Raw genomic sequence first — 11775 nt, 5'->3', positions numbered from 1 at the left:
CTCTTCAACAGCCGTAACGTCACTTCCTTCCTAATGACAATGGTAACTTAGTAACACTGGCTCTAAACTATCGGAACAATGGCGGACGCCCGTATGAAATATTTCTCCGGCGAACATAAAAGCGTATCCAGAAGGAAAAAAACCTCCCATAACTTTGATCATGTTTTGACTTTTACACACTCTGATCACATGCATATGAAAAGTTCTAGCCAGCATGAAGAAAAAAAGTAATGATTTTCTTTGTTTAGAACCAAGATGGCCGCCGTTGCCGGGCGGCGTGACATCAGACTATTGAATCGTATTATAGATAGAACGAATTTGACGTCAATCATGTCTTTGTTATTGTTTTTTTTTGCCATCCATGTTTATGAGTAATTCTCACACTAAACTGTATTAACCAGACTATAAACGTTCAAGGTTACACGTAGTTTTTGTATGTTGGTCCTTTGTGCTTCCAATTTGCAATCTTGTGAGTTTCTTAGCAAAGCGCACTCTAAGCAGGACTATTTTCAAAGGGAGTTAAATTAATAAACAAAACAATATATACGAGTTTGAAAGAGTTATATCCCTTATATATTATGCTCTTTTTTTTGGGCCACAGACAAACAGTTTGCATCCTTATCTATCCTGAGCTAACTTAAAAAAAAATCTCATTACATGTCTTATAACTTCTTTGTATATCAGCTTCTTTAATTCTTCTCCATGTTCCTCGTGGCCTTCCCCATGACCTTCCGCCCTGAGGGTTCCAGTCCAATACTTTCTTTGTTATAGTGGAGTCGTTCTTTCTAAGCGTTTCCCTTGTGTTGTTGAAATTGGATTCAATAGTCTGATGTCACGTCTCCTGGCAACGGCGGCCATCATGATTCTAAACAAAGAAAATCGGTTCTTTTTATTTTTCATTCTGAATGTGTAAAAGTCAAAACATGACCAGATTTATGTTTTTTTCCCTCTGGATACGCTTTTATGCTCGTCGGAGAAATATTTCATAAGGGCGTCCGCCATTGTTCTGATAGTTTAGAGCCAGTTATTAAGTTACCATGCGTCATTAAGAAGGAAGTGACGTTACGACTGTTGAAGGGTATTAATTGTTCGGTTGTTCTTTCTGAATTTATTTGGTATCTTGATTCAATGATTTTGTAAATAAAGTTGGTGTATGCCATCTGTTTTTGCAGTTACCTTTACTCTACACACACACACACACACACACACACTCACACACACACACATACACAAACACATGCATATCCTCTCCCAATCTCTCTCTCTCTCTCTCACTCTTACTTCTTTGTCTCTCTCTCATTCTCTCTCTCTTTCTCTGTCTCTGTCTCTCTCTCTCTCTCTCTCTCTCTCTCTCTCTCTCTCTCTCTCCCCTTCCCCCTCCCCTCCTCCTTCCTTCTCTTACGCCTCTTCTTGCATCCACATCCAACGCCCTCTCCATACAATTACATTGTTTCCACATTTGACAAAATGTCATATTTTGTAACCTTGCATATTTGTGGGTTTTGTTTTTGTCTCCTGACGAAGGCCAAGGGCCGAAACGTTGTTTGTTTTGTGCTCTTCCCTTATATATGAGTCGCATTTACTCACTTTATCTTTCTCTACATTTTGTTGACTCATCGAGACACCTCTAGTTCTGTATTTGTGACCCTTCGTCTCAAAACGTTATTATGTCGGGACGGACCAGAATGCTAAAAAAGTCAAATTACAGTTAAACTGGTCCACAATATGACACGTTGGTATTTAGCACAGTAAAATATGACATTCCTTCTCCTCTATAAAGCATATAAACTCAACTTAAGCGTGATATTTCTGGATATAAATCCAATTTTTAACATCTTAATCATCCCGACTTAATACCGTTTTCAGACGAGGAATCACATTTTAACTCCTGGTTTGTAGTTATCACCCACTTTCCTATATAAGATCAAGTAAACAATAAATCCAGTATTTTGTCTTCAGTAAAGTTTATTCCAAAAACATGTTTCATACATTTTCTCATAAGTAGTCTAATCCTCCCCCCCCCTCCCCAACCCCCACCCTTTCAATTTTACTATATTTAAATTCTTATAAACCAACGTGTACCTGTTTCCAGGTCTGAGTTTTTATAGTCTTATTGAAATTTGTAATTTAAGCGCTTAGAGTCTGGTGTCTCGGAGTTATAAAGCTATATACGTTTTCAGCATTATTATTATTATTATTTATTATTATTATTAATTATTATTATTATTATTATTATTATTATTATTATTATTATTATTATTATTATTATTATTATTATTATTATTATTATTAATAATATCAATTAACAATATCAATGTATTATGCCTTTTAGATCTTTCGGCTGCCTTTGACACCATTGACCATGACATTTTGTTAAGAAGACTAGAAAATACGTTCGGCATAAAAGGAATTGCCCTTAAATGGTTTACATCATATTTACAGGATCGATGGCAGACTGTCGTGGTGAATGGTGTTCAGTCAAAACAAGTTTTACTAAATTTTGGAGTGCCACAAGGCTCTGTTCTTGGCCCTGTCCTTTTTACTGTATATATGCAGCCCCTTTCTAGTGTGATATCCAGATTCAATCTGAGTTATCATTTTTATGCAGATGATACGCAAATATATGATTCAGCACCCTTAATAATTTACAGTTCTTAATACAACGAATTGCGAGCTGTTTTAATGAGATTAAATCTTGGATGTACCACAATAAGTTAAAATTAAATGATAGTAAAACTGAGATTTTAATGTGTGGAAGACCGAGTATCCTTAAACAGGCAAATAAATCACCTATCACTTTCGGAAATTGCACAATAGAATTTTCAAATAAAGCAAAAAACCTTGGCGTCATCATTGATAAAGATCTTTCCATGACAAGCCACGTGAATAACACCATACAATCTATGTACATAGAAATGAAAAAAATAAGCAAAATTCGTAATTTAATACCGAAGCATATAACAGAACTTTTAATTAATTCCCTGGTTTTATCTACATTGGACTATTGTAACTCCCTTTGGGCGAATTTAGCTAAAGACAAAATTAGCAAACTTCAGGTTGCTCAAAATAACGCAGCCAGGCTTATTGTACCCAATAACAAAAAATACCCGTCAGCAACTCTTCTTCTCCGTGAGTTACATTGGCTTCCTGTTGAAAAAAGAGTTGCCTATAAGATTTGTACTGTTGTCTACAAATCCCTGAGCACGAACAGTCCCTCCTATATTAAAGACCTTCTAAACATATATGTCCCCAATAGAAACTTGAGGTCAAGCAATGACCAATCAATCCTTGTCAAACCTAAGCCATTGCGTAAAATAGGTGAACAGTCTTTTCAATTTTCGGTCCCCCAGTTTTGGAACTCTCTCCCGTCACACGTGAGATGCTCGGATTCGTTGACAACGTTCAAATCTCGCTTAAAGTTTTATCTTTTTACGTCATAATGTTGCAATATTATTTTCATATTTTGTTGTTGTTAAATTGAATTCGTATCACGTTTCCTTCACACTTGTCTCACTGTAATATGTTTTGTTTTATATCACTGTAAAGCGCTTAGAGCCTGTGACAACGGGGTAAAGCGCTATATAAATGCCATTTATTATTATTATTATTATTATTATTATTATTATTATTATTATTATTATTATTTATTATTTATTATTATTATTATTATTATTAATATTATTATTATTGTCTTTAGGGGAACACTCTCAAACAAAAAATGTTATTTATTGTCAGGTCTGAAGGGGCAGAGTGTCTCAGCGGTACAGTGTTTGCTTCATACCCGGAAGGTACCGAGTTCGAGGCCGTTACCGCATATTAGATTATAAACAGGCTAGAAAGTTGATCAAGCTGGGCTTATATGCACGACAATTTGCTATCATCGGTTGTTCTCCTGGGACATTATTCACATAAATACATTTCATAGTAAGGTCTATTCCGCCGTCTTAAGGAAATAGACAGTATGTGGCCTCTTATTGCAAGTAAACACACAGTCTTTTTCCTTAAGACCTCATTACTATGGAATTTCACATTCTTGTTTTTAGAACTCCAAACAAGAGGAATCCAAAACTTCAATTTTCTGTAATCTTCTAAGATTAAAAAAATAAAAATATTCCCTTTATTCATCCAATAGGGGAAAATTGTCTCTAGGTCTATTCCAATGGAAGACTGGAATGACCCAGCCGTAGCTGCAGTACAGCGCCGAAAATTGAGCTGGGGCATTAAGCTCGGCTAGATCCTCTATCACCTTAGGTTGATATTCATGAAACTCTAATAATCCCTCTGTCACCCTGGGCCCGTATTCATGAAACTCGCCTGGGCCGTATGCAAAAAAACTCTAATATTTCTCTATCACCCCGGATCCGTATTCATGAAACTCGACGAGTTCCTCTATCACCCTGGGCCCGTATGCATGACCTCGACTAGATCCTCTATCTTCCTGGGCAGGTATGCTTGAAACTCAAATATTCCCCCTATTACCATGGGCCCGTATGTATAAAGCTAGACTAGATCCTCAACAACCCTGGGACCGTATGCATGAAACTCTAATATTCCTTCTATCACCCAGGGCGCGTATTCATGAAACTCGACGAGTTCTCCAATCACCCGTATGCATGAAATTCTAATATTCCGTATTCTTGAAACTCAACTAGATCTTCTATCACACTGGGCCCGTATGCACGAAATTTTAATATTCCAATTACCACCCTACCCTGGACCCGTATTCACGAAATTCGACTAGATCCCCTATCACCTTGGGCCCGTATGCATACAACCCGACAATCAATGCGGACAGGATCCGTATCCCATCATCCGACACAGTTCCCTCATGGGTGGCATCGCGCCGTATACCATATCTCTCCCTCTCTTGGACGGCTGGCCGGGGTTCTGCTCTTCACTCTCTTCCTCTAAATCTATGGATGAAAAAAAAAACAAAAAAAACAAAAACAAAAACAACTGCAAATAACAAGTAGAATTGCGTTTATAAATTCAGAGATGTGCGGCTATGTGGTCTAGTGGTATGACACTCGCTTTCGGATCGGAAGGCCCTGGGTTCGAGCCTCGCGCTCGGCGCATAGTTGAGTCATTGGAAAAGGCTCTTTACTCACATTCTCTCACCGTACTCAGGTGTAAAATGAGTAAATGGCCGTTAACAGCGTTGTCTTTGTCGGAAAAATTATAACATCGCCTAACAGGCGTCATGTCCCGTCCTACATGTTAAATGTTGCTGTTGACCATGGACCCCTTGTAAAGCGCTTTGAGCACATTTAGTGGATATTGCGCTATATAAAGCTGAATGTTATTTATTATTTTATCTTCATGTAACACCGGTGCCTGCTCACTAGTTTCTTAGTTTTATATTTTCAAAGATAAAATTGGAACAACTCAAATATCTTCGTCATCTTCCTCTCGTGGTCAATGCACTTGTTGTTTGATGCGAGGGAGTGTTCAATGTATGTGTTGTTTGATGCGAGGGAGTGTTCAATGTATGTGTTGTTTGATGCGAGGGAGTGTTCAATGTATGTGTTGTTTGATGCAAGGGTGTGTTCAATGTATGTGTTGTTTGATGCAAGGGTGTGTTCAATGTATGTGTTGTTTGATGCGAGGGTGTGTTCAATGTATGTGTTGTTTGATGCAAGGGTGTGTTCAATGTATTATGTGTTGTTTGATGCAAGGGTGTGTTAAATGTATGTGTTGTTTGATGCAAGGGTGTGTTCAATGTATGTGTTGTTTGATGCAAGGGTGTGTTCAAGGTATGTGTTGTTTGATGCAAGGGTGTGTTCAATGCACGTGTTGTTTGATGCAAGGGTGTGTTCAATGTATTTGTTGTTTGATGCAAGGGTGTGTTCAATGCGCGTGTTGTTTGATGCAAGGCTGTGTTCAATGCACGTGTTGTTTGATGCAAGGGTGTGTTCAATGCACGTGTTGTTTGATGCAAGGGTGTGTTCAATGTATCTGTTGTTTGATGCAAGGGTGTGTTCAATGTATGTGTTGTTTGATGCAAGGGTGTGTTCAATGCACGTGTTGTTTGATGCAAGGTTGTGTTCAATGTATGTGTTGTTTGATGCAAGGGTGTGTTCAATGTATGTGTTGTTTGATGCAAGGAAGGGTTGACAAGCTGATATCCTGTACTTAATATCTTACTAATGCAGAATTCAGTTTTTTTTATCACTGTGATAGGGTACCAAAGGCCACAATATTGGCCTAATTTAGCTCTTATTATGCATTGTATTGTCTTGTAATAGTTGAAACAATATTAATACATATATTCTTCACAAAACGACGCGTTTTACGCTGTGATTGAACACGAGAAGACGTTATGGATGATACAATGGGCATGATCGAATATTAACTTTCCATGTGCTCGAGGTCATTGGTCACATAGTAAAATGTGCTCAAATTGACCTACATAGTGAAAAGTATTTTGAACTATCTAACATTACGATTGGTCATTGTGTTCAGCTTGATACATGGGTATGTTTACAACTTTCATAAACAAAGCAGCGTGTTTACATTTGTTCAGAAATATCCAATCGTCAGACAGCAACAAACCACGCGATTGATGACTCGATTGGACGAAAATATGAATATAGATCGCTACCATTCTTTCATTTTTTGGTATTTATTAAACCAGTTATTTTTATCGTGGTCAATAACACTACGAGCTTGCGAGTATGTTGTATTGCACGATACAATTATAACCAGTTTAATAAATACAAATAAATGAATGTATACGATTATTTCACCCCTCATTTATCACCCCAATCAGCTGTTTTTTACACTTAATTTCACACCAATAAAATGTGCGATAATATTCTTGAATCGTTAAATAATTTTTTGTCATTCAACATGTTCAAAACATTTTTCAACGATTACGTATTTACTAAGAAATGATAGGGTTTTCCGATGAGAGGGGTAGAATAATATACGGTTCTTAGACTCTTACTTTAAGGAATTCCGAAGTGTTCCTAACCGCTGCATGAGCTTATGAGTGCGAGTTGGGAACAAAGTTCGAATTCCAAAACGCAAGAGTGTAAGAAATCATTTATTCCACCACTCAATCAATTCCGATTTAGTCATCTTTGAATAAAAGACATGATTTAAAATCACTTAAAAAAATAATACTACTTTTTAAAGAATCCAATTTTTTGTGAAATTTAACGATTGATAACCTGACGTCACAAATTATTATAATGGACATGATATCATTACGCATGGCTAAATAATAAGCCCTTCCGCCACGGCGTCATAAGAAAATGTCACCTCGGCATTCCACGAAGGAATATAGATAATCCATCAAACAGGATGTCTGATGTCGACAGGAATCACCCCTGTTGTCCAAGTGTGCAAATCGGGGTTTAATAATCTTGCCCGAGGAATAAAAACTAAAGTGCCTGAAGCGGGGCCCGAACCTGGTACCATCTGGGTCACAGTGTAATGCCTTAACCACTCGGCCACTTCTCCTCAGAGGGATAGCATAATAAAGGATTCTTACACTCTTGGTTTTTGGAATTCCGGAAGTGCTCCCAACCGAGCACGAGTAGATAAAGAAACAAAAAGATCAGTGAAACAAACAAACAAACAAACAAACAAACAATCAAACAAGCAAACAAACAGATAAGCAATGAATCTAAAATTCAATCAATCAATCAACTAAATAACCAACCAAACAACAGAGCAATCACTTAAAATTAAATCCTAAACAAATATAAAACAAAACATTAAACACACAAATAAGCTAACAATTAACAAAACAAACAACCAAACCAACCAACCAACAAACAAGCAAACAATTAAACCAAACAACTGCAGCAAACCTTTATCTCCCGATCTCTGTCCCTCCCACTTATTTATAGATTTCAACAAATTCACCAAAAATGGTAATTCGTGTCTCCATACTCGATTTTCTCTCATTTCCGACGAGTCTTCTTTACCTGTAAAAATATACAGAAAATATATTGAGCATTTTTGGAGCATTTATAGATAGAATGAAGTTGATGTCACTCAGGTCTTTGTTATTGTTTTTTTTTGCCATCCGCGTTTATGAGTAATTCTCACTAAACTGTATTAACCAGAATATAAACGTTCAAGGTTACACCTAGTTTTGTCTGTTGGTCCGTTATACTTCCGGACGACAATCTTGTGAGTTTTTATCTATATTTCGTGCGTAATATCTACTGAACTTGCTAAAAGCGCTTTATGTGGGGTCCCAAGTCAACAGCACCACTTAACATGTACGGCAAGACATGACGCATGCAAAATCAGATCATTAGAATTTTTTCTTGAATAAAGTCAAATCTGTTAACGACCAGGTAATCATTTTACACCGAGTAGTGGTAGTAGTAGTAGTAGCAGCAGCAGCAGCAGCAGCAGTAGTAGTAGTAGTAGTAGTAGTAGTAGTAGTAGTAGTAATAGTAGTAGTAGTAGTAGTAGTAGCAGTAGTGGCAGTAGTAGTAGTAGTAGTAGTAGTAGTAGTAGTAGTAGTAGTAGTAGTAGTAGTAGAAGAAGTCGTAGCAGCAGCAGCAGCAGTAGTAGTAGTAGTAGTAGTAGTAGTAGTAGTAGTAGTAGTAGTAGTAGTAGTAGTAGTAGTAGTAGTAGTACACTGAGTACGGTGAGAGAATGTGAGTAAAGAGACTTTTCCAAGGACTAATCTATGAACATTTTAGAAGGGAGGCTCGAACCCAGGTGATAGCACTAGTCCACATAACTTCACCTCATTGTATCGATCTAGTTCACTATAACGTCTCATCGACTCCAAAATGTGGGACACATTTTAACATGTGCTATGATGTCTAGTGGTATGACACTCGCTCTCAGATTGGAGGGTCCTGGGTTCGAGCTTCGCCCGGGGCATAGTTGAGCCCTTGGAAAAGACTCTTTACTCACATTCTCTCATCGTGCTCAGGTGTAAAATGAGTACTTGGCCGTTTCCAGTTTCGTCTACGTCAGAAAATTTGTAATATCGCATAACAGGCGTCATGTCTCGTTCTACAAGTTACGTATTGCTGTTGGTCAAGGACCTTTTGTAAAGTGCTTTGAGCACGTTTGGTGGATATTGCGCTATAGAAAAGCTCACGTAATAAGCTCACGATTCAATAATCTTCGATTTTAAGTCCACCCACCAGTGAGTGAGTGGTTAGCTGGGTCTGTTAGATCTGGCGGAAAGTACTTTGCGATAGACTATAGCGTTCTATCCAAAGGGTGGCAGGCAATTGCTATTGACCCTTTCACGCTATAGAAACTCCGGCTCCACGGGCCTTATGGCTCTCAAGGCCTATAACATGATTGCTTTTTGATTTGATAAATTATAAAATTCCCACGAAAAAAACTCTTTTCTTCTGGCAGGCATCGCCTCGGGGGGTTGGAGGGGGGGGGGACGGGGTGGAAGAGGAAAGGGGGAGGTGGGGTGGCGGGGGGGGGGGGGCTGATAACACAGGATAGTTTATGCCAAGTGCCAATGTGAATTGCCTCTCCCTGCTCGATAATTGGGTTGACAGGAAGTGACGTGATTGGCATTGGCATATTCAATTCCCCCCCTTCCTCCACCCCTCCCCCCCACTCCAGCGCCCCCCCCCCCGTCTTTTAATTCACTCAACTCTATACCTATACCAAAGCTTTCGTAGCACAAAGGTGATAGAAGCTCTGGACTGTGAAAAGGTCATAACGATAAATGAATAGAACAACCATTAAAAAAAAAAAAAAAAAGAACACTATACTAAAACAAGGAACGTTCGTCTTGGGCTCAAAACCCTTCCTCAGTATTCCAAAAAATAATCCAATAAACCCCCCCCCCCCCCCGAAGAAAAAAAAAACAAACAACAAAACAACAAAACATACAAACAAACAAAACAACAAAACAAATTTAACAAAAAAACCCCAACTTAAATTAAAAAAATACATTGTATTACGTATTAATTTAATAAGTTACTTATGTTTTCAATGTTTTTTTCTATGTTGTTGTTGGCTGAACAAGAGTTTTGAGGCCGAAACGTTCCGTGTTCGGTGTTTTGTTCTTTTTTGTGTGTGAAGCTTTGGAGTTGAATTAAATGATGATGATGATGATGGTGATGATGATGATGATGATGATGATGATGGTGCTGATGTTGATGATGATGATGACGATGGTGCTGATGATGCTGATGATGATGATGGTGATGATGATGATGATGATGATGGTGATGATGATGATGATGATGGTGCTGATGATGGGATGGTGATGATGATGACGATGGTGGTGATGATGGTGGTGATGATAATGATGACGGTGACAATGATAATAATAATAATAATAATAATAATAATAATAATAATAATAATAATAATAATAATATAATAATAATAATAATAATAATAATAATAATAATATAATAACAATACTACTACTACTACTACTAATACTTACTACTACTACTACTACTCTACTACTACTACTACTACATACTACACTACTACTACTACTACTACTACTACTACTACTACTATAATAATAATATAATAATAATAATAATTATATAATAATAAATAATAATAATTTAAAATAAAAAAATAATAATATAAAAATATACTATAATAATAAAATAATGTAATAATAAAATAATAACAATAATAAAAAAATAAAAATAATAATAATAATAATAAAAATAATAATAAAATAATAATAATAAATAATAATAAAATAAAAATAATAATAAAATAATAATATAATAATAATAATAAAATAATAAAAAAATAATAATAATAATAATAATTAATAATAAAAAAATAATAAAATAAACATTGACCAAACATGACGCAAAAGACAAATCTTTGGCCACAAAAGAAAAAAATCGTGAGTTGTATTCAAAGTTCAACCAAACAAAGGGGCCCTTTTTTTCCCCTTTGGTTTAAATATCTACAACTCACAAACTTAAAAAATGACGTCAAAGACGTCCTAGGGGGTTCTAGCGGGCTTGTAATTAGGCCGGCACACCAAAAAATGACTCAAATCCAGTCTTTGCCACAAAAAAAAACAAACGTAGTTGATTTAATAGCAACCAAAATAAAATTGTTTCATTGGTCTCTAACGCAATCAAGGCGGTGCAAAAAAAAAATAAGACGTCAACGCCCCGCCTTTTGGTTTTATAACGTTGGGGTCGGCCCCGCACAAGAACCCTCTAGGAGGGAGTTTGGGCTCTTTTTTTTTTGGATTATGTAGCGTCTAGTGAGCTTTTCGTTGTAGAGAAAGGAAAAAGTTAATTTATTTGGTTGAACTATTGAAAAAAACCACGATTTGTTATCTTTTGGGCAAAAAAACTGGCATTTTGAAGCTTTTCTGGGTTCAGGGGGGCTATAATTTTTACGATGGGGGGATTTCAGTTTCGGCTAAACTTAACGATGGCTAAACGGTTTTTAGTTTTTACTTACGTTAAGATGGCTACGGTTCTATGTAGGCTATTTTAAGTTAAAGGGCCGGTTCTAGTGCAGGCAATACGTTAACGTGGCCTGGGTTTTTAGTGTCGGGTAACGTTTTAAAAAAGGCTCGGTTTAGTGTCAGGCTTACTTAACGTGGCTAAGGGTTCTAGTGCAGGCTATAGTTAAAGATTTGGGGTACGGGTTTAGTGTCAGGCTATAGTTAACGATGGCTACGGTTCTTTTGTAGGGTAACGTTTAAAAATGGTACGGTTTAGTGTAGGTTTTTTACGTTAAAGAGGCTCGGTTCTAGTGTCGGCTAACGTTAAAAGTGGCTCGGTTCTAGTGTCGGGGCTTACGTTAACGATGGCTCGGTTTCTAGTGTCA

The 11775-nt window shown here is 37.0% G+C and overlaps 1 long non-coding RNA gene across 1 annotated transcript; it reads right to left on the bottom strand.

Moving 5' to 3' along the window:
• Window positions 1-2219: 2219 nt before the first annotated feature.
• LOC144960511 (uncharacterized) lies at window positions 2220-7929 on the bottom strand. The gene is made up of 2 exons (XR_013642863.1): window positions 7818-7929; window positions 2220-4913 (listed from the first exon to the last, which is right to left on the bottom strand). It is a non-coding gene; the product is annotated as an uncharacterized LOC144960511 (long non-coding RNA).
• Window positions 7930-11775: the final 3846 nt, after the last annotated feature.

This window comes from Berghia stephanieae, chromosome 15, assembly GCF_034508935.2.
Source record: "Berghia stephanieae isolate SIO BIC M18660-M18661 chromosome 15, UCSD_Bste_1.3, whole genome shotgun sequence".
Classification (NCBI taxonomy): Eukaryota; Metazoa; Mollusca; class Gastropoda; order Nudibranchia; family Aeolidiidae; genus Berghia; species Berghia stephanieae.
This window is presented reverse-complemented; position numbering and strand designations above follow the sequence as displayed.